This window comes from Hyla sarda, chromosome 13, assembly GCF_029499605.1.
Source record: "Hyla sarda isolate aHylSar1 chromosome 13, aHylSar1.hap1, whole genome shotgun sequence".
In the NCBI taxonomy this organism is placed as follows: domain Eukaryota; kingdom Metazoa; phylum Chordata; class Amphibia; order Anura; family Hylidae; genus Hyla; species Hyla sarda.
In genome coordinates this window covers 23,587,793-23,614,619 of record NC_079201.1, presented here as the reverse complement: position 1 = coordinate 23,614,619, position 26,827 = coordinate 23,587,793, and the positions used below count along the sequence as shown (strand labels likewise).

The 26,827-nt window shown below is 45.1% G+C and overlaps 1 pseudogene; it reads left to right on the top strand.

Moving 5' to 3' along the window:
- LOC130297581 (uncharacterized) overlaps positions 1 to 26,827 on the top strand; it is a 438,873-nt pseudogene that overhangs the window by 275,066 nt on the left and 136,980 nt on the right.

Here is a 26,827-nt window from a genome sequence, read left to right as displayed (position 1 = left end):
GCCAGAAAAAAATTATATGTAGGGCAAAATTGAAAAAAATATGGAATTGTACAATTATGTATGGCAATAATTTTCTTGGAGTTCAGAACACGTTTTTTTTTGCACCATGAGCTGTAGTTTTTAACGGTACCACTTTCGTGTAGTTCTGGCTTTCTGATCACTTTTTATTTAAATTTTTTTGGGATGTAAGGAATGTGTGAGAAGGTGAAGGGCAATTTTGGCATTTGGATGAAGGATCAGAAACATAATAATTTAATAGTTGGACAATTACGCATGCGGCGATACCAAATATGTGTATTTTTTGTTTTTGTTTGTACAGTGTTTTATTTAAGAATTGGGAAAAGGGGGTGATTTGAATTTTTATTAGGGGAGGGATTTTTTTATATTAAAAAAAAAAATGTACTTTTTTTTTTTTTTTATACAAATCTTTTGGCCCCCCTTAGGGGCCTATCATAAGCCATCATCAGATGGCTTACATAGATCAATGTAATGCTATTGCTAAAGGCTGCAAAGGGAACCCTAAGCAATAACACAGCCAGGGAAGACACCGAGGACTCGGTAAGGCCTCGGGCTTCCCTAGCAACCCTCGGGACCACTAGACACCAGGGAATAGCGGCATTTAATGTTTAAATGCTCTGATCTGTATAGATCTCCGATGTCTGTCATAACCGGCAGATGTTAGCTGCTGATGGCAGCAGACATCTCCTGGTCATGATGCGGGCCCCGTCATGTCCGCCCACCCGACCCATGACATACATGTATGTCATGGGTTGGAAAGGGGTTAATTGGCCCCTTTTTCCCATTTTATCCCAAAAAGCGTTAAAAAAATGTATTATCCCGTACGGTGAAAGTCCAAAGTTGTCTCATTTTATTGTCACCTCTGTCTATTTTAGGAACTGTTCGGAGTAGGAGCAAATCCCCATAGCAAACCTATCCTGCTCAGGAAAGTTCGTGACATGGACAGAGGTGTCAGCAGAGAGCAATGTGGTGTGACAGAAAGGAAATTCAAAAAGATAAGAACTTCTTCTGTAGTATACGGCAGCTGAAAAGTACTGGAAGGATTAAATAGAGGTAATTTACAAATCTGTTTAATTTTCTGGCACAAGTTAAAAAAAAAAAATTTCAGCGGAGTACCCCTTTTAAGGGAGTTTATAAGGCCATGGAATGCGGAGGTTGCAATGGCATCTAAGCCCTGGTGCCTGTGTAGACCCAAAGAAGAAGTATTATTTATGGCAAATGGTAAGTGGGGAATCTTCGTACCATTTGTTCAAGGTAAATTTTACATACAATTTGAGTTTTACAATCCATATAGCAAATTTGTCCTATTATCAGCTACTATAGTGTTACAGTCCTTTGCCCACCCGCTGTAACTATTCGAGGGAGAACAACAGTGAAAATAATAATCACATTATTCTCTTACTTTTTGGAAATTTTGTGAATCAACAGCAAAACAATCATATACAATCAATAGCCACTTTATTAGGTATATCTGTTCAATTGCTTTTTAACACAAACATCATAACAACCAATCACATTACAGCAACTCAGTGCATTAAGGCATGTAGACATGGTCAAGACAACTTGCGAAAGTTCAAACCGAGCATCAGAATGGTGAAGAAAGAACTTTTAAGTGACTGAACAACATTGTTGTTGGTTCCAGGTGGGCTAGTTTGAGTATTTCAGAATTGACTGAGTTACTGGGACTTTTACACACAACCATCTCTAGGGTTTACAAAGAATGGTTTTAAAAAGAGAAATTATGCAGTGAGCGGTAGTTGTATGGACGATAATGTCTTGTTGATGTCAGAAGAGAAAGGACAGACTGGTTCGAGATAGCAGATAGGCAACAGTAACTCATTTAATGGCTCATTGCAACCTTGGTATGCAAAATGCCATCTCTGAATGTTCAAAACTTTGAACCTTAGAGCAAACGGACTAGAGAAGCTGATGACTACTTCAGGCAGGGTAATGCTCCATGTCAGGTGATCTTAATCAAATGATCACCTTTGGAATATGGTGGAATGGGAGATTCACATCATAGATGTGCAGCAGACAAATCTGCAGCAACTGTGTGATGTGATCATGTCCGTATGGATCAAAATCTCTGAGGAATGTTTCCAGTACCTTGTAGCTATCACGCCCCCTCCCATAGGCTTGCATTGAGGGGCGGAGCGTGACGTCACACGGGGGCGGGGACGTGACGTCACACGCCGCCGACCCTGCGGTCGCCGGTAATCAGTCCCGGAGCGAACACGCTCCGGGGACTGATTACAAACGGGGGGCTGCGTGCATGATCACGGGTGTCCCCAGCTGCGGGACTCCCGCGATCAGCATATTATCCCCTATCCTTTGGATAGGGGATAAGATGAGTAAGCACCGGAGTACCCCTTTAAGGACTCAGGGTTTTTCATTTTTTGCACTTTCGTTTTTTCCTCCTTACCTTTTAAAAATCATAACCCTTTCAATTTTCCACCTAAAAATCCATATAATGGCTTATTTTTTGCCTCACCAATTCTACTTTGCAGTGACATTAGTAATTTTACCCAAAAATTCACGGCGAAATGGAAAAAAAAATCATTGTGCGACAAAATCGAAGAAAAAACGCCATTTTGTAACTTTTGGGGGCTTCCGTTTCTACGCAGTGCATATTTCGGTAAAAATGACACCTTATCATTAATCTGTAGGTCCATACGGTTAAAATGATACCCTACTTATATAGGTTTGATTTTGTCGTACTTCTGGAAAAAATCATAACTACATGCAGGAAAATTTATACGTTTAAAAATGTCATCTTCTGACCCCTATAACTTTTTTATGTTTCCACGTAGATGGCGGTATGAGGACTAATTTTTTGCGCCGTGATCTGAAGTTTTTATCGGTCTGATTTTTGTTTGAATCAGACTTTTTGATCACTTTTTATTCATTTTTTAATGGTATAAAAAGTGACCAAAATACGCTTTTTTGGACTTTTTTTTACGTGTACGCCATTGACCGTGCGGTTTAATTAACGATATATTTTTATAGTTCGGACATTTACGCACACGGCGATACCACATGTTTATTTTTATTCAAATTTTATTTGATTCAAACTTTATGATTCAAACTTTTATTAGGGAAGGGGTTAAATGACCTTTATTAACACTTTTTTTTACTTTTTTTTTTTTGCAGTGTTATAGGTCCCAAAGGGACCTATAACACTGCACACACTGATCTCTTACACAGATCACTGGCGTGTATTAACACGCCTGTGATCAGTGATATCGGCGCTTGACTGCTCCTGCCTTGATCTCAGGCACAGAGCAGTCATTCGTTAATCAGACACCGAGGAGGCAGGAAAGGGCCCTCCCGGTGTCCTGTAAGCTGTTTGGGACGCCGCGATTTCACCGCGGCGGTCCCGAACAGCCCGACTGACTAGCCGGGATAGTTTCACTTTAGAAGCGGCAGTCAGCTTTGACCGCTGCTTCTAAAGGGTTAATACCGCACATTGCCGCGATCGGCGATGTGTGGTATTAGTCGCAGGTCCCGGCCGTTGATGAGCGCCGGGACCGACACAATGTGATGCGGGGTCGCAGCGCCACCCCGCTTCATATCGCGTGAGCAGGTGCAGGACGTAAATATACGTCCTGCGTCGTTAAGGGGTTAAAGGGCAGCATATGTTTGCTATGGGGATTTTCTCCTGCTCTTGACAGTTCCTAAAATGGACAGCAGAGAGCAATGTGGTCATGACATCAGAAAAATCTAAAAAGATAAGCATTTCCTCTGTAGCCCTTAAAAAGTACTGGAAGGATCAAGATTTTTTAATAGAAGTAAATTACAAATCTGTTTAACTTTCTTGCACCAGTTGATTTAAAAGAAAAAAAAGTTTTCCACAGGAGTACCCCTTTAATAATTTTAACCCCTTAAGGACTCAGCCCATTTTGGCCTTAAGGACTCAGACAATTAAATTTTTACGTTTTCATTTTTTCCTCCTCGCCTTCTCAAAATCATAACTCTTTTATATTTTCATCCACAGACTAGTATGAGGGCTTGTTTTTTGCGCGACCAGTTGTCCTTTGTAATGACATAACTCATTATATAATAAAATGTATTGCGCAACCAAAAAACACTATTTTTGTGGGGAAATTAAAACGAAAAACGCAATTTTGCTAATTTTGGAAGGTTTCGTTTTCACAGCGTACAATTTATGGTAAAAATGACATGTGTTCTTTATTCTGAGGGTCAATACGATTAAAATGATACCCATAATTACATACTTTTCTATTGTTGTGCTTAAAAAAAATCACAAACTTTTTAACCAAATTAGTACATTTATAATCCCTTTATTTTGATGACCTCTAACTTTTTTATTTTTCCGTATAAGCGGCGGTATGGGGGCTCATTTTTTGCGCCATGAACTGTACTTTTTTTTGATACCGCATTTGCATATAAAAAACTTTTAATAATTTTTTTATAATTTTTTTTAATAAAATGTATTAAAAAAGTAGGAATTTTTGACTTTTTTTTTTCGTTCACGCCATTCACCGCACGGGATCATTAACATTTTAGTTTAATAGTTCGGACATTTACGCACGCGGCGATACCAAATATGTCTATAAAAAAAAAATTTTGCGCTTTTTGGGGGGTAAAATAGGAAAAAACGGACGTTTTACTTTTTTATTGGGGGAGGGGATTTTTCCCTTTTTTTTACTTTTACTTTTATTTTTTATTTTTTTTTACACTTGAATAGTCTAGGGGACTATTCATAGCAATACCAGGATTGCTAATACTGATCTGTTCTATGGATAGGACAAAGAACAGATCATTGTTATCGGCTATCTTCTGCTCTGGTCTGCTCGATCACAGACCAGAGCAGGAGACGCCGGGAGCCGGACGGAGGAAGGTGAGGGGACCTCCGTGCGGCGTTCTGAATGATCGGATCCCCGCAGCAGCGCTGCGGGCGATCCGATCATTCATTCAAATCGCGCACTGCCGCAGATGCCGGAATCTGTATTGATCCCGGCACCTGAGGGGTTAATGGCGGACGCCCGCGAGGTCGCGGGCGTTGGCCATTGCCGGTGGGTCCCTGGCTGCGATCAGCACCCGGGATCAGCCGCGCATGACACGGGCATCGCTCCGATGCCCGCGGTTATGCACAGGACGTAAATGTACGTCCTGGTGCGTTAAGTACCACCGCACCAGGACGTACATTTACGTCATGCGTCCTTAAGGGGTTAAAGCATCTCCACATTGGCAACCCTAAAAATTTTTTTTTAGGGAAGACCAATCTTAATTTGACAAAGTATTGTTCTTTGTATATATTACTGGAAAATGTGTCAACTAATATGACTTCAAATAATGCAAGGGTCCCACACAACTTCTCAATGGCAGAATAGACTAGTTGACACTGATATTGACATCGATGTGTTACAGCCATTTGGGGGTCTATAAGCCCATGTTTTATTGTAACACATAGAATGAGCTGTAAATGTTTAGGGTCTTTTCTCAAGTACAGTATCCTCTGCATATTTGAATCTACAGATTTGAAGCTGTGTTCAGTCCTTCAGTACAGTGAACTCTGAAGCATAAAATCTGCAGCTTTAAATCCTGAGCATCAAATCTGTGCAGTATACTGTACATGTGAATACACTATTAATGCAGAATTATAGCTTGTTATTGTCGAGGTCATAGTCTGAGCAGTGTGACTGAATGTACCTGCCCGAGGCATGTGTAATAATTACTTACAATTCACTGCTGTTTATATGAGGCCAGGCTGCAGATGAAGTAGGTTTATGGTTATTATTAGATCATTGTAAAATACAAATGCTAAGAATAGATTCCTCAATGTCGAAAAAAGATCTTTGAAATTCTTGTATATTGCAAGAGGTTTCTGGGTGGGTGTCTGTTGTGAAGACATGGAATTTATTGTCTATGTCGAAGAGCTGAATGTAGTTTTATTCGTTCATTAGTGCATAAGAATTCTGTAGTCCTGAAAGTGAAAGTTAGTACTATAAGTGTCTTATTGTATATCCAATAAAGCGCAAAAAATGAGCTGTCTCATGACTTAAGGCAAGTAGAATGCCCTAAGTGGAAAAATGCATTGGCAACAGGCTGTTGTGCAGATAATATAAGTGCCAACACAATACTGCCATACAACAATTTCTTAATTGTAAAATTGTATGGCACTCAAAAGTTATATGGAATCAAGGGTGTGTTGGTATTAAATAATTACACAATTTATTGAAATAATATCGGATAGCATAAACCTTCCTTTGGTGTGCCACAGGGCCCCCTCAATGCAAGTCTAAAGGAGGGGGCGTGCATTGATGGGGCGTGGCCTTGATGTCAAGAGGGGCGTGGCTGACCCTGGCATCGCAAAAACAGCGTTTGGAACACTGGCTAGTGGAGTACCCCTTTAATATAAGACCTCCTGTGATTTATAGTTCCTGTATTAGTAGGTTTGTGTAGTTCTTTGGACAAATACAAGAGTATTGTTATTGATATACACCTGTCTGACTTTGCAGTGATAATAAGTCAAATCTAATTGTGATGCAAAAAATATAGTGGTGCACTGCACCTCTCACCTCTCCGGCATATCACTCCAGACACTGCCACTTGGCATAAGTGGCAAGTTGGTCTTTACCAAGTTTTTGTGCTGCATGGAGGTGACGGCTCACCACTCAAGCCAGCTGAGCATGCGGGCCCGCACTTGAGATATACGCTAGTTATCCTGATAGAGCTTAAGATTCGATGATGTGCGGCGGAGATGGAAGTTTACGGGGATAGGAGATAGTAATTGCGTCCTTGTGAAAGTCTGGCACGGAGGACTTTGATTGACAGGTCACATAAGGTAAAAGTTACTATATAAAGAAACAATATATGCAGAAAACGGTGGTGCTAGTCAGGTAGTGTAGTCATAAAATGTGGCTGGACGCATCTCAGGATCCCATTAGGTTCTTTCTTCAGCAGCAGGTAATTATATAAATTTATGAATATTGAGAAGCTTCTTTATGGACTTATATATAGGGTGTAGTCACCTCCTACCTCCGGCAAACAAATATGGTTAGTAACAAAGCATGACATGGACTTTGCATTTAGCAAGCAAATATATATATTATTGTAGCAAAGCGTGACATGGACTTTAATTCACCTGGCAAAATAGTTGTACATTAACCCCTTCCCGACCCATGTCATACAGTCATGGCTGTAAATGTTGGCACCCCTGAAATTTTTCTAGAAAATGATGTATTTCTCACAGAAAAGGATTGCAGTAACACATGTTTTGCTACACACGTTTATTCCCTTTGTGTGTATTGGAACTAAACCAAAAAAAGGAGGAAAAAAAGCAAATTGTACATAATGTACCAAACTCCAAAGATGGGCTGGACAAAATGATTGCCACCCTTTCAAAATTCTTGAAAAATAAGATTTTTTCAAGCATGTGATGCTCCTTTAACCCCTTAAGGACTCAGGGTTTTTCAGTTTTTGCACTTTCGTTTTTTCCTCCTTACCTTTTAAAAATCATAACCCTTTCAATTTTCCACCTAAAAATCCATATTATGGCTTATTTTTTGCTTCGCCAATTCTACTTTGCAGTGACATTAGTCATTTTACCCAAAAATGCACGGCGAAATGGAAAAAAAAATCATTGTGCGACAAAATCGAAGAAAAAACGCCATTTTGTAACTTTTGGGGGCTTCCGTTTCTACGCAGTGCATATTTCGGTAAAAATTACACCTTATCATTATTCTGTAGGTCCATACGGTTAAAATGATACCCTACTTATATAGGTTTGATTTTGTCGCACTTCTGGAAAAAATCATAACTACATGCAGGAAAATGTATACGTTTAAAAATGTCATCTTCTGACCCCTATAACTTTTTTATTTTTCCACGTACAGGGCGGTATGAGGACTAATTTTTTGCGCCGTGATCTGAAGTTTTTATTGGAATGATTTTTGTTTTGATCTGACTTTTTGATCACTTTTTATTCATTATTTAATGGTATAAAAAAGTGACCAAAAATGCGCTTTTTTTTGGACTTTTTCAACTAGACGTAAATATGTTAGGTCCCACGTCAGACCACGCTTAAGCGTAATTCCACCCAGCATTCAAATATGTCAAAAGAACAGAAAAAATATAGGTGTTCAGGGTAGTGCATAAAAATTAACTTTTATTTGGATCATTAAAAAATCACCCAAAAACATGTTTGATTCCAACACCATTAAAAATTGAATAGATGTAGACCATCAGGAGCAATAACCTTCCAGAATCGGAGGAGACGCTCAAACTGTGCCACAGCTAATTAGTAACTATGAGTTACCAAAATTAGCAGCATATCATACCACTATTATATTGTACCACCTGGGTGATTTTTTAATGATCCAAATAAAAGTTAATTTTTATGAACTACCCTGAACACCTATATTTTTTCTGTTCTTTTGACATTTTTTTGGACTTTGGAATTTTTTTGCGCGTACGACATTGACAGTGCGGTTTAATTAATGATATCTTTTTATAGTTCGGACATTTACGCACGCGGCGATACCACATATGTTTATTTATTTATTTTTTTTACACAGTTTTATTTTTTTTATGGGAAGAGGGGGGTGATTCAAACTTTTATTAGGGAAGGGGTTAAATGACCTTTATTAACACTTTTTTTTAACTTTTTTTTTTGCAGTATTAAAGGTCCCATAGAGACCTATAACACTGCACACACTGATCTCATGCACAGATCACTGGCGTGTATTAACACGCCTGTGATCAGTGTTATCGGCGCTTGACTGCTCCTGCCTGGATCTCAGGCACGGAGCAGTCATTCGCCGATCGGACACCGAGGAGGCAGGTAAGGGCCCTCCCGGTGTCCTGTAAGCTGTTCGGGACACCGCGATTTCACCGCGGCGGTCCCGAACAGCACGACTGAGCAGCCGGGTCACTTTCACAATAGAAGCGGCGGTCAGCTTTGACCGCCGCTTCTAAAGGGTTAATACTGCACATCGCCACGATCGGCGATGTGTGGTATTAGCCGCGGGTCCCGGCCGTTGAGGAGTGCCGGGACCGACGCGATATGATGCGGGATCACGGCGCGATCCCGCTTCATATCGCGGGAGCCGGCGCAGGACGTAAATATACGTCCTGCGTCATTAAGGGGTTAAAGGGGTACTCCGGTGGAAAACTACTTTTTTTTTAAAATGAACTGGTGAAAGAAAATTAAACAGATTTTTAAATTACTTCTATTTAAAAATCTCAATCCTTTCAGTACTTAATAGCAGCTGTATGCTATTTTTTAATTTCTTTTTTGTCTTGTCCACAGTGCTCTCTGCTGACACCTCTGTCCGTGTCAGGCACTGTCCATAACAGCATAGGTTTGCTCTGGGGATTTTCTCCTGCTCTGGACAGTTCCTGATACGGGCATCAGATGTCAGCAGAGAGCACTGTAGACAAGACAAAAAAGAAATTAAAAAATAAATGAATTTCCTCTGTAGCGTACAGCTGCTAATAAGTACTGGAAGGGTAAAGATTTTTTAATAGAAGCAATTTACAAATCTTTGTAACTTTCTGGCACCTGTTGATTTAAAAAAAATAAAAAAAAGGGACCAAGCCCATTGTGACCTTAACCCCTATATTGCATATTCTTTTAATGTTCCTGTTTTTTGCAATTGACATTTATTATATGTTTGTGTAGCATGTGTCTCTCTTTCTTACCTGTTTGTGGACCAGGAAGTTCTGTAGTTCTGTGTTGGATCTCTTACTCTTGTCCACAACGTCGGCCATGTTAGGATTAGGCTGTGGACAACACATCAGGGCTTTTTTTCTCTCTGTTCTTTCAGAACTGCATGAGAGAAAGAAGCCACGCCCCCTCATCCCCCCCCCCCCCCTGGAGGATGCAGTTCTGCATGAGACAGGGATGTGGAATTTCTATCGCCCGACGCCCGGGACTAGCAGTTTTGTGCGCCGGGCAGGTGAATTTGTCCGGCCCTTAGCACGGCTTCGGGCAAGCAGGGCCGGACCTGACAAGTGCGGCGGCGATCTGCAGTCTGTATGGAGCGGGCTCCCGACTCCTGCCCGCTCCATACTCTGCAGCCTGTTTCCTCCGAAGCAGAGCAGGGGAGATGAGAAGCGGTGTATTGGTCTTCTCTCCCCTGCTCTGCAGACGTGCGGGGGGAGATGAGGGGGCGTGGCTTCTTGCTCCCCGTGCAGACCTGCGTCCTCTGCCTTCACTCCCCCCAGCTGTAGCTTCGGAGAGCTGAGGGGAGGAGGCACGTCTGCACGGGGAGACTGTATGCGGCGCTCTGCAGTATGTATGGAGCGGGCTCGGGATTCCTGCCCGCTCCATACTCTGCAGCCCCCGGCTGTTCTCAGTAGCCGGGGGCCGCCGCTAATAGCCAGCATGCGGCGATCGCCGCGGCTGGCTATTAACCCTTCAGATCGCCAGCGGCATCTAAAGGGAGATGTGAATGCTCTCTGGTGGGCTAGTGGGGTGGATCGCCCCCCCCCGCAGTGCGATCGCAGGGGGGCGATCCACTATAGAGGTAGCCGGAGGACTTACCTCTGCTTCCTCCTTTCCCGGCTCTGCCATTGATAGATCCTGGCTGGACCAGGCTCTATCAATGGATCACAGAGCACACAGATCAATGGAGTTCAATAGAATCTATTCATCTGTCTGAGGAATCTAATGATTCCTCCTAGAAGTGTAATGAAGTGTAAAAAAATAAAATAAAATAAAAAAGTTTTAATAAAAGTTTGAAAGTCACAAATTAACCTAGTGGTATTCAAACTGTGCCCCTCCAGATGTTACAAAACTACAATTCCCAGCATGCCAGGACAGGCGTTGGCTCTCCGGGCATGCTGGGAGTTGTAGTTTTGCAACATGTTAGGGCCACAGTTTGAAGACCGCTGCATTAACCCCTTCCATGTTAAAAGTTCAAATCACCCCCTTTTCCTATATAAAAACATATATAATAAAAATAAACATATTTGGTATCGCTTCGTGCGTAATTGTACAACCTATGAAAATATAACATTATGTATCCCGTACGGTAAATGTAAAAAAAATACCAAACCACAGATTTGCAATTTTTATAATATCCCAGAAAAAAAAGTTAAAAAGCGATTAAAAAGTCATATCAATACCAAGATGGTACCGATACAAAAAACAGATTATGGCGCAAAACATGAGCCCTCATACAGCCTGGTATGCGGAAAAAAAATAAAGCTACAGGGGTTAAAAAATGTCAACTAAAAAAATGTGAAAAAGTCCAGAATTAGTAAAACATGACGTAAACGATACAAATCTGGTATTACTGTAATCAGGCGCCTAAAGTATAAAACTAACATGTTACCTGACCACAAGGTAAATGGCGCAGAAAAGAAAACCACCAAATCTGCTAAATTATCTTTTACTATTTCAATTTCACTTCCCTTAATATATAAATATATATATATATATATATATATATATATATATATTTTTATTTTTTTTTTTGGTTCGGAGAATATGTTATTGAAAAATTAAAAGGTGTCCTTATAGTAGGTAGTTATGGCAATTATAGGGCGAGGAGGAAAAAAGGAGAGTGTAAAAGCGAAAATTGGCCCGGACAAGTGGATCGTCATGAGGGACACGTAGATTTTGCTCCATTTTAGTCCCGTGGACAAGTAGTTTTTTATAAAATTTCCACGCCCCTGATGAGAGAAAGAAGCTAGAGCAGGGGGAGAGAGAGGACATGACTAGGGGTTATTATAGCTGCAGGTACCGTCTCAACCAAGCACCTACACTATCCCCTACTTCCCCCAAAACCCTCCCTATAAGGAAGACAAGACAAAGTGTTGGTACAAAAAAGGCCACAGCATCCCACTTTATTAAATAACCAATTAAAACATTGTACAAACATAACAGTTCTATGAACATCATACATATAAACCAGAACCCACAACAACTTATTCCTGGCGCAGGAGAAGAACCTGAAGGCACCGTTACTGAACCAAAAGTGGGTGTGGCTTCACTTGCTCCTATCCGTAGCTCACCTGCCCAGGAGCACCATTTGTGAAGCCCCCAAAACTTCCTGTGCCCATTTCCACCTGGACTTCACCATTGGGCTGGGAACCGCTCCCAGTCCACCTCCCCTCTCCATCCAATATGACCATCATGCCGTCCAATGGTGCCTCCAGATCCCTCTCCTGACCCCGCCACAACGGCGACAAGTTACCCCCCTTACTTATCACCGTTCCTCCACAAACTAACAGCCTTTCCCACAGCCTCCTTCAAATCCAGAATCCAAAGATCCATCCCCAGCTCGTTCATGTGCACCCCATCACCCGCCATAAACTCCGGCACCCCATCCTCTAAATCCCTATGCCTCACTACCAAACCCGCTTTAAGGGCTACAAACTTGCTCACTACCTTATTCATCTTCACCCGAGCCTTGTTTTGGGCCGCAAATGAACGAGCCTGCCTCCACTTCCTCCTTGCCACCATATCACTACTATCCCCGGGAACGAAGACCATAGCCTGAGCAGATCCAATTTGATGTCCCGTATTAAATCCCACGATCTCCTAAAACCCAGTTCATTCCTACCCAAATGGATGAATAGCACATCTGAGGACCTGTCCAACATGGCGAAAAACTGCACCCTTGCCAGCAACGCTGACCACAGTATCCCACCCTTCCCTAACCAATGCACCTCTCGTTCCGAGATGTTCAGACCCTGCTGCCTACCAGCCGACCGTACTCCAGCCCGTGCACTACCCCTCACAACATAAGAATGACCGTTGATCCAGATCAATTCGGGGCCTCCACCTGCAATGACAAAGAGAACAGGAAAATACAGACAAGGTCCACCCCCCAAAAGAAAACAAAAACCATCCTAACAAATGAGGACGCACATAAACTTTAAAACGCTCCGACTCCCACCGCCCAATCCGCTTAATTACCTCCGGCCCCAGGCCCCACCGATACGCCTTGGTAGCGGCTACAATGCGGAAGGAATGGGAGCTATATTCCTCAGCAACACACCCCGCTGCCCGCAAACATTTATGAAGCTGGAAGCGAGATGAAAATCCCCCATCCACGTGAACGAAAAGAGGGCCCACCACCCCCAACCGAACCTCCAAAAACGCAGCATAGCAACTCACTGGGCACATTTCAGATCCCTGCAATGGCGCCAAGCTCACCACCTCCACCCGGCCCACTTGATCGGTCTTAGACCGCCTAATAAGGCACTTCAACACCCCATCCACCATGCCAACATCCGAAAAAAGTAAATCCTCCTCCCGACTCTGACTAGGAGCCACCAACTCCGAAATACCCCAAAAAATGTCAGCGCAAACACCAAGCGTAACAAACGCAACTCATAATTCGAAAAACACACCCCCACCAACAAGGCACCCAAACTCGTCAGGAGCGAAAAGGTTACCAGCCTTCTCCTATGCCGGGAAACCGCCCCCTTCTGAAAACCCCTCAGCGCCTGACGGACCAAAAAGGCCTTAGTCGCATCAGGCTCTCACAAAAGGCCCTTCCCACAAGAGAGCCGCCTTCCACTCAGAAGAGGCACCCGTAATGGACAACTGCCCCACCAGCCACTCCCAATCTGACCACCAGCACCGATAGGACTCCCAAGTAGTCCGACTCATCGACCGGCAAACTAGGCCCAGCGCCACCTCTACACCAACTGCCACAGCCATTCCGGGCAGGGAATGCCATGTTCCTTGGCCTCCAGCACCAGCTCACTAAATCGACCCCACTGCATTTGAGAGAGAGTATCAGTCACAGAATTAGACACCCCTGGTACATGTAGAGCCACAATATTCGAATTGAGCTCCAGCAACATGACCACCGGTGGAGAGTTTGCCGTCTGATTGTTAATGGCCAACACCACTCCCATGTTGTCACAATAGAAGCAAACCTTCCGATTGCAAAACGTCTTCCCCCATACTTCCATGGCTACCACAATTGGAATCAATTCCAGCAGAGCCAGGTTACGAGTAAGCCCCGCCAGGCCTCCGGCCATTGCCCAACAAACCATTGCCCCTGCAGATACGCCCCAAAACCACACCCACCAGCGGCATTGGTGAAGAGCTCCAAGTCCCGACTAGAGACCGGCGCCTCCATCACCACCGATCGCCCATTGTAACGGCCCAAAAATTCCTGCCAAACCCCCATATCTGCCTTCAAGCCCGCAGAAAGACGCACAAAATGAGAGGGCCCCCCCGCAGTAGCCGTTGGCAAACGACAGCAAAAAACTTGCCCCATAGGCATGATCCGGCAAGCAAAATTGAGACGGCCCAGCAATGACTGAACCTCCCGCAAACGCATCTTGCGAACCGTACATGCCCTGGCTACTTCCACCCGCAGCTCGCCCAATTTGTCATTGGGCAGCCGGCACTCCATGGCCACCGTGCCGATGACAATACCCAAAAACTTAACTGATGTAGCTGGCCCCTCCGTCTTTTCCGATGCCAACGGGACCTCGAATCAGGCCGACACCCGCTCCATCACCTGCAACAGCACCACACCGGGCCCAGAAACAGGAATTCACCAAGTTAATGCAGCACGGAGTCCAACTGGGACTCCCGCCGCACCACCCATTCCAGGAAGATACTAAATTGTTCAAAGTACACACAGGAAATGGAACACCCCATCGGCAGACAGATGTCCACTAAAAACTGATCCCCCAAACAACAGCCCAACAACCAAAAACTGTCCGGATGAACCGGCAACAAACGGAATGCCGCCTCAATGTCAGTTTTTGCCAAGAAAGCCCCCGCCCGTACCGCTGCATCCACACCAGCACAGCATCAAACGAGGTGTAAGACATGGCACAAAGAGCCAGGTCAATGCTATCATTCACAGACCCACCCTTAGGGGGGGACAGGTGGTGAATGAGACGGTATTTATTGGGCTCCTTCTTGGGCACTAGGCCCAATGGCGACACATGCAACCCTTCCAAAGGAGGGGCCGCCATCCAGCCCAGAGACACCTCCAGCAGCTTCTTCACCAAATCCGGGTCAGCTAACACAGAGACCAAATTCCGCGCCACCCCCCCCGCCGGGGGCGACCCCGAAAAGGGTATCCGAAAACCCACCCCTCAGCAGCTCCACCGCTGCCCTATTTGGGTAAAGGGCAAGGAAAGGCTCCATCCTTTCCACCCACACCGGCATCTCCCCTTTTCTGCTCAACCTCCTCCTGCCGGCCTTTGCTTCTTTGGAAGTAGCGGGACAGTCCATGCCCACCCCCGCAGCCAGAGCACTCATGTTTGAAGTGACAAACTTGCAACTCCCCTCATTAAACTGACCCTGACCCCGCCGGCCACCCTTCCCCAGAGCCTGAGCTGCCGGCAGAGTCCCGAAAGGACGACTGACCACCCCCGCCCTGAGGAGCTGACATCAGCCGTCCCAATGTCCTTATGGTCCCACCTAATATCAGGGCGGAACGCCATTCGCTGCCAGAACTTTTCATCGTACCATAGTCACGCTGTCCCCCCCCCCCCCCCCCGTAAACCCGGTACGCCTCCCCAATCATGTCCATATAGCAAAAAAGGCCCGGACAATGTTCTGGCGATCGCTCCCCCACCACGCTAGCCAGAACTGCAAAGGCCTGAAGCCAATTGGAGAAAGTCCTTAGTATCAGCCGATACCGGGGAAGCTCCTCCTCCACGACCTTCTCCATCAGCTTAGATTAATCGGGCCCCGCTCTGTCCAAGTTAAATTTGTCCAACAGCAGCAGCGAAAAAATTTCGACATACTCCCGCTTCCAAATTTTTTCCCGCACCTCCACCTTGAGGTGTGCCCCCAAAGGCCCATCAAAACATACGTAGACCTCACCCCTAGCAGCATCACCCAGGCGGACTCCGCCCCCTGCACCCGAAGCTGCCACTACAGTCGGAGCCACCAATGGCTCTGCGCCGGCCACGCCACTAGAAACCACCCCCGCAGCATCCCTGGACCCGCTCTGCCCCGCAACCGCTCCCCACTCGAAGCGGGGACCCCTTGCAAAAGAGCCTGCAACCCGTCAATAAAAAATTGCAACCCCTCCAGCCCACCTGGCTCCGCCCCCGAACCCGCAAAACTGGAGACAGTGGTGCACTCACCCGACCTCACCGTCACGGAACCAGCGGCCGTATCTCCAGTATCCGGGCGACGGTGGACCTCCTGGACTTGACTCTCGCCGACCGCAACCTCAGCAGGGGCCAGGGGAACCCTTCCCACAAGAACAGCAGCAGGCCCAGCCAAAATCCCACTAGAAGAGGGGCAGCTCACCGATGGGGCCGGATCCTCAGACATCAGCAGCTCATCTTCACTCACATCGCTGGGCGCAGGGCTGATCCCAGCATCCACGCAGACCACATCTCCCGTCTTGGCAACAGCTGGAGGCACCCCCTTGTAGGCCTGCCGACCCCCCATGGAGGAGGAGGCCGCAGGGCGAGCATGAATCATGGGCTGGGTTTCCACCAGGCCTGCCGGGCCGACCCCCCCAACCGAGGGGCGGATATGCCGGACCACCTGACCCTCTCTTGCGCCGGGCCTGCTCCCTCTAAGCAGCCGCATTTTCCCGGGAGCAGGCTGCACTGTACCCAAGCCTTCCAGCCGACCTCGGGACATGCAGCCGGCATCCAGAGCAGAACTGACTTACCCGCAGGCGCCGAGGATGGCGGGTATGCTGGTAATAGTACTTTTGCAACACCTGGAGGCACCATGGTTGGGAACCATTGGTGTATTCCCTATAGAGGTGTGGTGCACTACAACCCCCAGGAGACTACAGAGGCAGCATGCTGGTGTTATACCACAGACTGAAGACCCCTGAATGACACATGCTGGGAATTGTAGTGCCTTTTGTGTGTTTATGCCAGTGTATCCCAACCAGGGCTGATTATATTAGTGTGCTGTGTATAAGGGGGCTGACCCGAGAAAACAGTATGGTGGGTAAAGGGCGGAGCAAAAAAAAAAAAAGGAGCCGCCCCAAACCAGCAAGCCATGTGGCATGCTGGGATTTGTAGTTTTCAGCACAGCAAGAAACAGGAAATAGAAGCAAAGATAGTTGGGGATAAAAAGACAACAAAGAACGGAAATAGAGTAGCCTAAACAATAAGAATAGAAATGAAACAAAACAAATAGGGTAAGTCAAAACGGAAAAACACGTTGACCACCGGAGTACCCCTTTTAAGGACTAAGCCCATTTTCACCTTAAGGACCAGAGCGTTTTTTGCACATCTGTCATTTTAAGCATTAATAACCCTGGGATGCTTTTACTTTTCATTATGATTCCAAGATAGTTTTTTCTTGAAATATTCGACTTTATGTTAGTGGTAAATTTTCGTCGATACTTGCATCATTTCTTGGTTAAAAATTCCAAAATTTGATGAAAAAATGGAAAATTAATAATTTTTCTAACTTTGAAGCTCTCTGCTTGTAAGGAAAATAGACATACCAAATAAATTATATATTGATTTACATATACAATATGTCTACTTTTATGTTTGCATCATAAATTTGACATGTTCTTACTTTTGGAAGACATTAGAGGGCTTCAAAGTTCAGCAGCAATTTTCCAATTTTTCACAACATTTTCAAAATGTGAGTTTTTCATGGACCAGTTCAGGTTTGAAGTGGATTTGAACGGCCTTCATATTAGAAATAGCCCACAAATTACCCCATTATAAAAACTGCACCCCTCAAAGTATTCAAAATGACATTCAGTAAGTGTGTTAACCCTTTAGGTGTTTCAAAGGAATAGCAACAAAGTGAAGGAGAAAATTAAAAATTTTCATTTTTTAATACTCGCATGTTCTTGTAGACCCAGTTTTTGAATTTTTTGTAACCCAATTTCTCTCGAGTAAGGAATTACCTCAAATGTGTATGTCAATTGTTTGGCGGGCGCAGTGGAGGGCTCAGAAGGGAAGGAGCGATAATGGGATTTTGGAGAGTGAATTTTGCTGAAATGGTTTTTGGGGGGCATGTCACATATTGGAAGCCCCTATTGTGCCAGAACAGCCAAAAAAAAAATAACACTTGGCATTCTATTTTGGAAACTACACCCCTCAAGGCACGTAACAAGGGTTCCAGTGAGCCTTAACACCCCACAGGTGTTTGACGACTTTTCGTTAAAGTCAGATGTGTAAATGAAAAAAATTTTTTTTTTTTTACTAAAGTGCAATTTTTTCACCAAATTTACCATTTTTACAAAGGGTAATGGGAGAAAATGCCCCCCAAAATTTGTAATCCCATCTCTTCTGAGTATGGAAATACCCCATGTTGGGACATAAAATGCTCTGTGGGTAAACTACAATGCTCAGAAGAGAAGGAGTCACATTTGGCTTTTGGAAAGCAAATTTAGCTGAAATGGTTTTTGGGGGGCATGTCGCATTTAGGAAGCCCCTATGGTGCCAGAACAGCAAAAAAAAAAACACATGGCTTACTATTTTGGAAACTACCCCCCCCCCCCAAGGAATGTAACAAGGGGAACAATGAGCCTTAACACCCCACAGGTGTTTGATGACTTTTTGTTAAAATCAGATGTGTAAATGAAAAATATTTGTAACCCCATTTCTTTTGAGTATGCAAATACCCCATGTGTGGACGTCAAGTGCTCTGCTGGCGAACTACAATGCTCAGAAGTGGAGGAGCGCCAATGAGATTTTGGAGAGAGAATTTGTTTGGAATGGAATAGTGCTGGGCGATATACCGGTTCATACCTAATACTGAAAATGTTTTCCCTCACGATATGAATTTTTCCCATACCACAATACCGGTTGCCCCCCCCCCCCCCCCTCGAATGACTTAATTATCAGCCGCAGCACTGTTCTGCTTCTCCCCCCCCCCCTCCCCTGGTTTATCAGTGCTGCACTGTCCCCCTAATCATATGTCACCTCATCCTCCTGTGAGTTGCGGGTCGGCGACGCTGGAAATCTGTACTGTACTACATTTTCCTTGTGTGATGTCTCGCCTCGGTAGGCTGAGCGCACATAAGAAGTGTCATATAAGAAGCCCGCCGACTCCTTACATCACAGTGCGCTCAGCATATCAACGACCAAGGCGGGACATCGCTGCGGTCGGTGATAGGCTGAGCGCACTGTCATGTAAGAAGCCGGCCGGCTCCTTACATGACAGTGCACTCAGCATATCACTGACCGAGGCGGGATTTCACTGTGGCCGGTGATAGGCTGTCGGCTCTGTGACATTTCCATCCCCAGCGTGAGGCCGTTACCGGAGCAACGTGGGAAGGTGAGTTAAAGTAAAAAATTTTTGTTTATTCTTGCAGCCCAGGCACAAGGAATATGTAGTACAGTACAGATTTCCAGCGTCGGCTGCCCTCAACTCACAGGAGGACGAGGTGACATGATTAGTTCCCAAATGGGGGACAGCGCAGTGCTGGGCTGATAAATGGGGGGGGGGGGGGGGGTTGAGAAGCAGCACCCACGGGTTCATGAGTTCTTCAGCTTCCCTGCACCAATATTTCTATGGACTTCATTACCGACCTTCCACCTTCCCCAGGCAATACAGTCATATGGGTGGTTGTAGATTGATTTTCTAAGATGGTGCATTTTGTACCTTTACTCGGACTTCCTTCAGCACCACAGCTTGCTAAGGTATTTCTTCAGCATATCTTTCGCTTACACGGACTTCCTTCCCATATAGTCTCTGACCGTGGTGTCCAATTCGTGTCTATGTTTTGGCGGGCCCTCTGCTCACGCTTACAAGTTAAGCTGTATTTTTCCTCGGCCTACCACCCTCAGTCTAATGGACAGGTTGAGAGGGTGAATCAGATCTTAGTAGACTATCTTCGTCATTTCATCTCTGCGCGTCAAGACGATTGGGTTGATCTGCTACCCTGGGCAGAGTTCTCCTACAATCATAAAGATTCCGACTCCACTGGTACTTCACCTTTCTACGTGGTCTATGGACTTCACCCTCGTTCTCCTCACCCCTTGTCTTCTTCTTCTAATGGAGTTCCCGCCGTTGATGAACAACTGCAGAATTTTTCATCTATCTGGCAGAAGATACGTCGCTCTCTTCTACATGCTACTTCTCGCATGAAATTCCAAGCGGACAAGAAAAGACGACCTCCTCCTGAATTCTCTCCAGGTGACAAAGTCTGGTTATCTTCTAAATATATCCAGTTCAGGATACCCAGTTATAAACTTGGTCCTCGCTATTTGGGTCCCTATAAAGTCAAGAAGAGACTCAATCCTGTGGCCTATTCTCTCCATCTGCCCTCCTCCTTCCGGATCCCGAATTCCTTCCATGTTTCCCTCTTGAAACCAGTCATCTACAACAGATTTTCTCAAAAGGACATCTCACCTTCTCCCATCTCTGGTACCTCTGATGTTTTTATTGTTAAGGACATCTTGGATTCCAAATTTGTCAGAGGAAAGCATTTTTTCCCGGTAGATTGGAAAGGATTCGGTCCGGAGGAGAGGTCTTGGGAGCCGCAGGACAACATTCTGGACCAGGACCTTCTCAGGAAATTCCTGTCCTGCAAAAGGAGGGGTAGACCAAAGGGGGGGGGGGGTTTACTGTTACACTCTGCGCTCCGGCCACAAGCACCGGCTGGGAGCACAGAGTCCCTGTCTCCAGGTGGGGCCGGGATTCGCATCGCGGGACGCGCCCGCATGCGAGTCACGGCCCGTCCATTACCTTGTTCGGCTCCTGCTTCTTGCTCTCAGCCTCGGTGCGCGTGGCCTCGTCCCTTAGGGTGCGCACACGCCAGTGCTTTGAGATTTAAAGGGCCAGTGCGCCCATAATTAGTAATGCACCTTAACAGCACATTATAAATTGTTGCACCTACCACACCCCCCTGCCGGATCTTCAGTGCTCATTGCCTAAGATAAAGCGTTTCCATAGCCTGTTTTTGTCATACCCGTGTTCCAGACCTTCCTGCTATGTTTACTGACTCCGAACCCTACGTTGACTATGCCTCTGCTTCATCCTCCTGTACCTCGCCTTGCCGTGTCGGGGGTAGCGACCTGTGTGTCGCCTGCCGCTGCAAATCCATCTTGCTTTGCGGCGGGCTCTGGTGAAGACCAGCGGCACCTTAGGCTCCACTCCCCGATACGGTTCGAGTCATCAGCCACTCAGGTGAAGGATCCACATCCAGTTCTTGACATCCCCACATACAGGTGCATAACATTTACATTTTTATTGGGGGAAGGGATTTTTCAAATTTTTGGATTTTTTTTTTAACTTTTATTTTTACACTTTAATAGTCCCCATAGGGGACAATTTATAGCAGTTTTTTGATTGCTAATACTGTTCAGTGCCATGCATAGGGCATAGCACTGATCAGTGTTATCGGTCATCTTCTTCTCTGGTCTGCTCTATCTCGACCAGAGCAGAAGAACATCGGAAGGCGGCGGAGGCAGGAGAGGGGACTTCTGTATGCCGTTCTGGACAATCAGAACACTGCGGCAGCGCTGCGGGTGATCCGATCATCCATATTTCTGACCGCACTCCTGCAGATGCTGTGATCTGTATTGATCACAGCATCTGAGGGGTTAATGGCAGACATCCACGCGATCGTGGATGTCGGCCACTACCGGCAGGTCCCTGGCTGCGATCAGCAGCCAGGACCAGCCACGCATGATCTGAGCATCGTTCCGATGCTCGCGGTTATGTACAGGACGTAAATATACGTCCTGGTGCGGTAAGTACCGCATCACCAAGACATAAATTTACGTCCTTGGTCGTTAAGGGGTTAATACAGATTTGGAGTTGTTTGGTTTCCTAGAGTCCTCTGATTAGGGGTTCGGTTTGCATGACGACCAGTTGGGGGCAGGCCGTTCTTCCAGCGCTCCGACGGGTCCTTGAGTAAAACCCTCCTCCCTTCCCATCTCTGATGACCATTTTGAAATTTTACATCAGTTATCTTCATCTGTTATTTTTGATCTTTTTTCACCTCATCTTCTTTTCAATAATTTTTACTATTATTTTTCTTTTATTATTGTCATTTTTATTTTATTTTTAATTTTATATTTTTTCTATACTGACTATTATATCCTAATGTTTCCTTTAGTTTCCCATTTAGTACAGTGTCTTGCTATTTACTTCTCTGTTATCAAATCCTTGTTCTAGATATAGGATCCATTTTTGTTCTGCACAATGTGTTTAATGTACAACTATTTTGCCAAGTGAAGTGAATTAAAGTCCATGTTTTCATGTTTTGCTTTGCTACCAATCATATATGTTTGCTTGTTAAATGCAAAGTCCATGTCGTGCTTTGCTACTAACCATATTTGTTTCAAGGAAATAGGAGGTGACTTCACTCTATATACAAGTCCATAATGAAGCTTCTCGTTATTCATATATTTATATAATTACCTGCTCCTGAAGAAAGGACCTAAGGAGGACCACCATTTGCCGCATACATTACTTTATACCGGAACTTCTACCTTCCACGACCTGTCAGCCAAAGTCCTCCACTCCAGACTTACACGAGGACGCTATTACTATCTCTTATCCCTGTGAACTTCCATCTCCAGTACACATCATCAAATCTCACATGCTATCAGAGATAACCAGCGTAAATCTCAAGTGCGGGCCCGCATGCTCAGCCAGTTGGAGCGGCGAGCCATCACCTCCATGCAGCAGAAACAACTTGGTAAAGACCAACTAACCACTTCTGCTAAGCGGCAGTGTCTGGAGTGATACGCCGGAGTGGTGAGAGGTGTAGTGAACCACTATATTTTTTGCATCGCAATTATATTTGACTTACTATCATTGGAAAGTAAGACAGGTGTTTCAATGCGGACATTCTCAATTTCTCTTTAAGTCCAGAATACAATACTCTAATATTTGTCCAAAGAACTATACTAACCTACTAATACGGGGACTATAAGTCACAGTCTTATAAAAATGAACGTCCGCACGCAGCGTTCTTATTGAAATATTGCTGTAATCTGGCATGGACATTCTTTCGCCTGTTTAAAGAGCTCAGTGTTTTGATACTTAATCATATTGGTACGAATAGCTGTTAAAAGACTAACACCCGCTCACAGTGCTATTAATGAATTATGGCTGTTGTAAGGGTCTGGGACTAAGAACAGGGAGGTGAGTGACGGGCTGGAAGTCGCATGCGGGCACGTCCCGCAATGCGAATCCCAGCCCCACCGGCAGAGGGGACATAAGAGGAAAGGCCAGCATGTCCCCCCGGAGTGCTGACGTTACAGTACCCCCCCCCCTTTGGTCTCCCCCTCTTCTTGGAATTTAGAAGGGTCCGGAGTATAGGAAGGTGGCAGGCCGATAATAAAGTTCACAGTACAATGAGACCAAGGGGTTTCAGAAGTGGGCAAAGGCTGTAAGTGGTCTGCAGGTTTCTGTAGAATAGTTTTATTATGGGCACAGGTAACGCAGGAACAAACAAAATCTGCGACATTGCGTTCAAGGTGCGGCCACCAGTAATGCCGGGAGATCAGTTGAATAGTCTTCCGTTTTCCAGGGTGAACATGCAGCAAAGAAGAATGTCCCCAATTAAAGACTTTACGTCTCAGTTTAGAAGGTACCAAATATTTTCCAGGTGGAACTTGCTGAAGATTGACAAGAGCTAAAGGAATTAATCACTCAGGAGGAATATTATGCCTTGGCATGGAGTCCAAACCTGCGACATCGGAGAACCTGGAAAGAGCGTCGGCTCTGAAGTTTTTGTTAGCAGGTGTAGGAGGAGGAGAGGAAAGAATTTTAGACTGGATTGGCACAAGACAATGATCTTGGCAAAACTTTTCCCGACATGGTATTTCACCAGATCTCCAGTCTAGTTGAGGAGAATGAGGAAGACCAAGGAGGAGCTCCAAAGTACAATGTGGTAGCACATAGAACTCAATATTTTCTTTATGAAAATCTCCTACTTGCATGATGTGAGGTTCAGTGTGGTATAGCACCTTACAGTTCAGATTTTGTCCATTAACAGAGGAAATTTACAAGGGCTTGGCAAGACGATTTACTGAAAGACCAAGTTTCTGGACCAGGGAGGCACCAATAAAGTTACCAGCGGAACCAGAGTCCAAAAAAAGAAGCAAAAGCGTTGAAAGACATCTTGGCAGGAGAAAAGACCTGAACTGGAATGGTCAAATGAGGAGAGGTAGTATTCACATCTAGGGACGTCGCCCTTACTTACGTCGTCCAAGATGCAAGCGTTCTCCTGGACGCGGTGGACGTATAGAACAGTCTTTGAGAAAGTGCTCCGGACTGGCAAAATATAGGCACAAATTCTCATTGCGTCAACGGGATCTTTCCTGATGCGTTAGGCGAAAGCAATCCACCTCCATAGCCTCTTCGGTAGGTGGCAAAGAAGACGGAAGAGGTGGAGGTTGGAACACAGAAGCCAGTCAGGGTAATCATCGTGTTGGGGCAGGTTCTCTTTCCAAATGAAGTTCTTTCAACCGGCAAAATGCACATCAATACGAGTGGCCAAATGAATACGTTCGCTCAGGTTAGTTAGAGGATCTTGAGCAGAGAGAGCATCCTTGATTCAACTGGAGAGTCCATTTTTAAAGATGGCACACAAGGCTTCATCGTTCCAATCCAGTTCAGAAGCAAGTGTGCGGAATTGAACAGCGTAGTCGTCCAAAGAGGAGTTACCTTGACAAAGAGTCAAAAGAGCCATCTCGGCAGAGGAGGCTTGTGCGGGTTCTTCAAATACTTTACGGAATTCTGCCAGGAGGGCCGACAGATTTGAGTGGACTGGATCATTATGATCCCAGAGAGTTGTAGCCCAGGCCAGGGCTTTACCTGACAGTAGACTGACCACAAACTTCACTTTAGCACGCTCTGTCAGGAACTGATTCACCATGAGTTCTAGATGCATAGTGTCACAAAGCCTCTAAACAGCTTGGGATCTCCATCAAACTTTGAGGGAAAGGATAAGCGAAGCACAGGAGGAGGCTCAGGCACACGTTGCTGCTGCTGTTGTTTCTGCTGAGCGGCAAGAAGCTGTTGCACCGTAGCAGAAAGTTGATTCAGCTGTTATGCTTGAAGAGCTAACTGCTGTGACTATTGAGCCATGACGGTGGAGAGATCCGAAACATCTGGCAGAGGCACCCCAGCTGAATCCATGCCCGGATCTAACTGTAAGGGTCACGGCAGGTGGTGGATCCTCTGGGCCTGGGTGGATGATGACGTGAGCAGTGCCAGGGAACGGAGCCTAAGGTGCTGCTGGTTTTCATCAGAGCCTGCTGCAAAGCTGTTCCTAATGTTGCTGCGGCAGGCGGTACCCAGGTCGCTACCCCTGGCACGGCTCGTCCACACAGGTAGCTGAGATGAAGCGTGGTACAGATGGATAAGGACAAGACGAGGTCAGGGGAGTTGGCACAGTAGCAGGGTCAGGTCATGGAACAAAGATCAGGTACACGCATAGGCAGGAACACAGTAGCTTTCTCTCAGGCACTAGGGCAACAAAGATCCGGCACCAGGCAGGGGGAGGATCACACACTTTTAGGGAAGGAACAGGCGAAGACACTAATTAGGGTGTTCTGGCCCTTTAAATAACAGAGCTCCAGCGTGTGCGTGCCCTAGGAGGCGGGGGCACCTGTGCCAGGACTGAGAACAGGGAGGTGAGTGATGGGCTGGTACTCGCACGAGGGCGCGTCCCGCAATGCGAATCCCAGCCCTAGCGGCAGCGGGGACATGAGAATAAAGCGCTCTTGGCCTGTCTGTCTGTCCAGCACTGAAGTTACAGCTGTACTCTAGTACAGACATTCTTTGCATGATAAATAATGTTTTTTGCCTTAGTGATATGTGGACTATAGGTCAAAGAATGTCTTATATGACCTAATTTATCTATTGAGATCATGTCAACCGTTTTTTTCCCACCTATTTGCAATTATAGATTTGCAGCAGTTTTTATGAGATATACAGTTCTTTTAAGTGGTCTTAGTATTATTATTTTTTCACTATTTTAACCTCTTGGGGACGAAGGGCGTACAGGTACGCCCTTGCTCCCTGGTACTTAAGGACCAAGGGTGTACCTGTAGGCACGTAGGAATTTCGGTCCATGCCGCACGGCGGGCTGCTACCGGACAGGGTTGCCTGCTGAAATCATCCAGCAGGCATCCCGTGCAAATGCTTAAGGGGGTCCATTCAATGTCGGCGATTGCAGCACATCGCCAATCAATTCAGATCGGCAACTTGCCGCTATTAATTTAAGCCTGATGGGGAAATCATTTCCATAGCAGTAATCCAATAAGCCTCCCTTTGCAAGAGACGCTTGCGTTTCTGAATTTCTTTCGTCTTTGTCTGAACTTGCTCCAATATTTGCCATCGGAGTTCGTTCACATTTTGATTTGCTTCTAAAATATGTCTTGCAACTGTAGTCTCGCTATACTTAGTAGATTCTCCTGTTGTTTTAGTAGTTAATGCTTTCCTGATATTATTTTTATGTTCTGCAATCCTTAATTTAATTTTTCTACTTGTTTGACCGATATAATTTTTACCGCATGGGCATTTCAACATATAGATAACATTTTCTGTGTTACATGTGAAAAAAACGTGACATGGAATTTTTGAACCATTTTTTTGGGTGATGAATATTCTCTCCTTTAATAATGTTATTGCAATGAGTGCATGATAAACAGGGGTATGTTCCTTTTCTTTTAGTTCCTAGAAATGTCTGACTATATTTTTTTCTTTTTTGAGATGTTATTATCATGTTGCCTATTGTTTTTCCTCTGTTGCCTATTGTTTTTCCTCTGTATAAACATTGGGGTTCTTTAAATAATTTTCCATATTTAGGATCAGATTTTAATATTCCCCAGTATTTATTAATAGTTCTTCTAATCAAGTTAGTGTGTCTATCATATGTACTTATATACATTACTCTCTCTATTTTTTTCTTTTTATCTTTTTCTTTTTTCTTTAGAGCCCTCT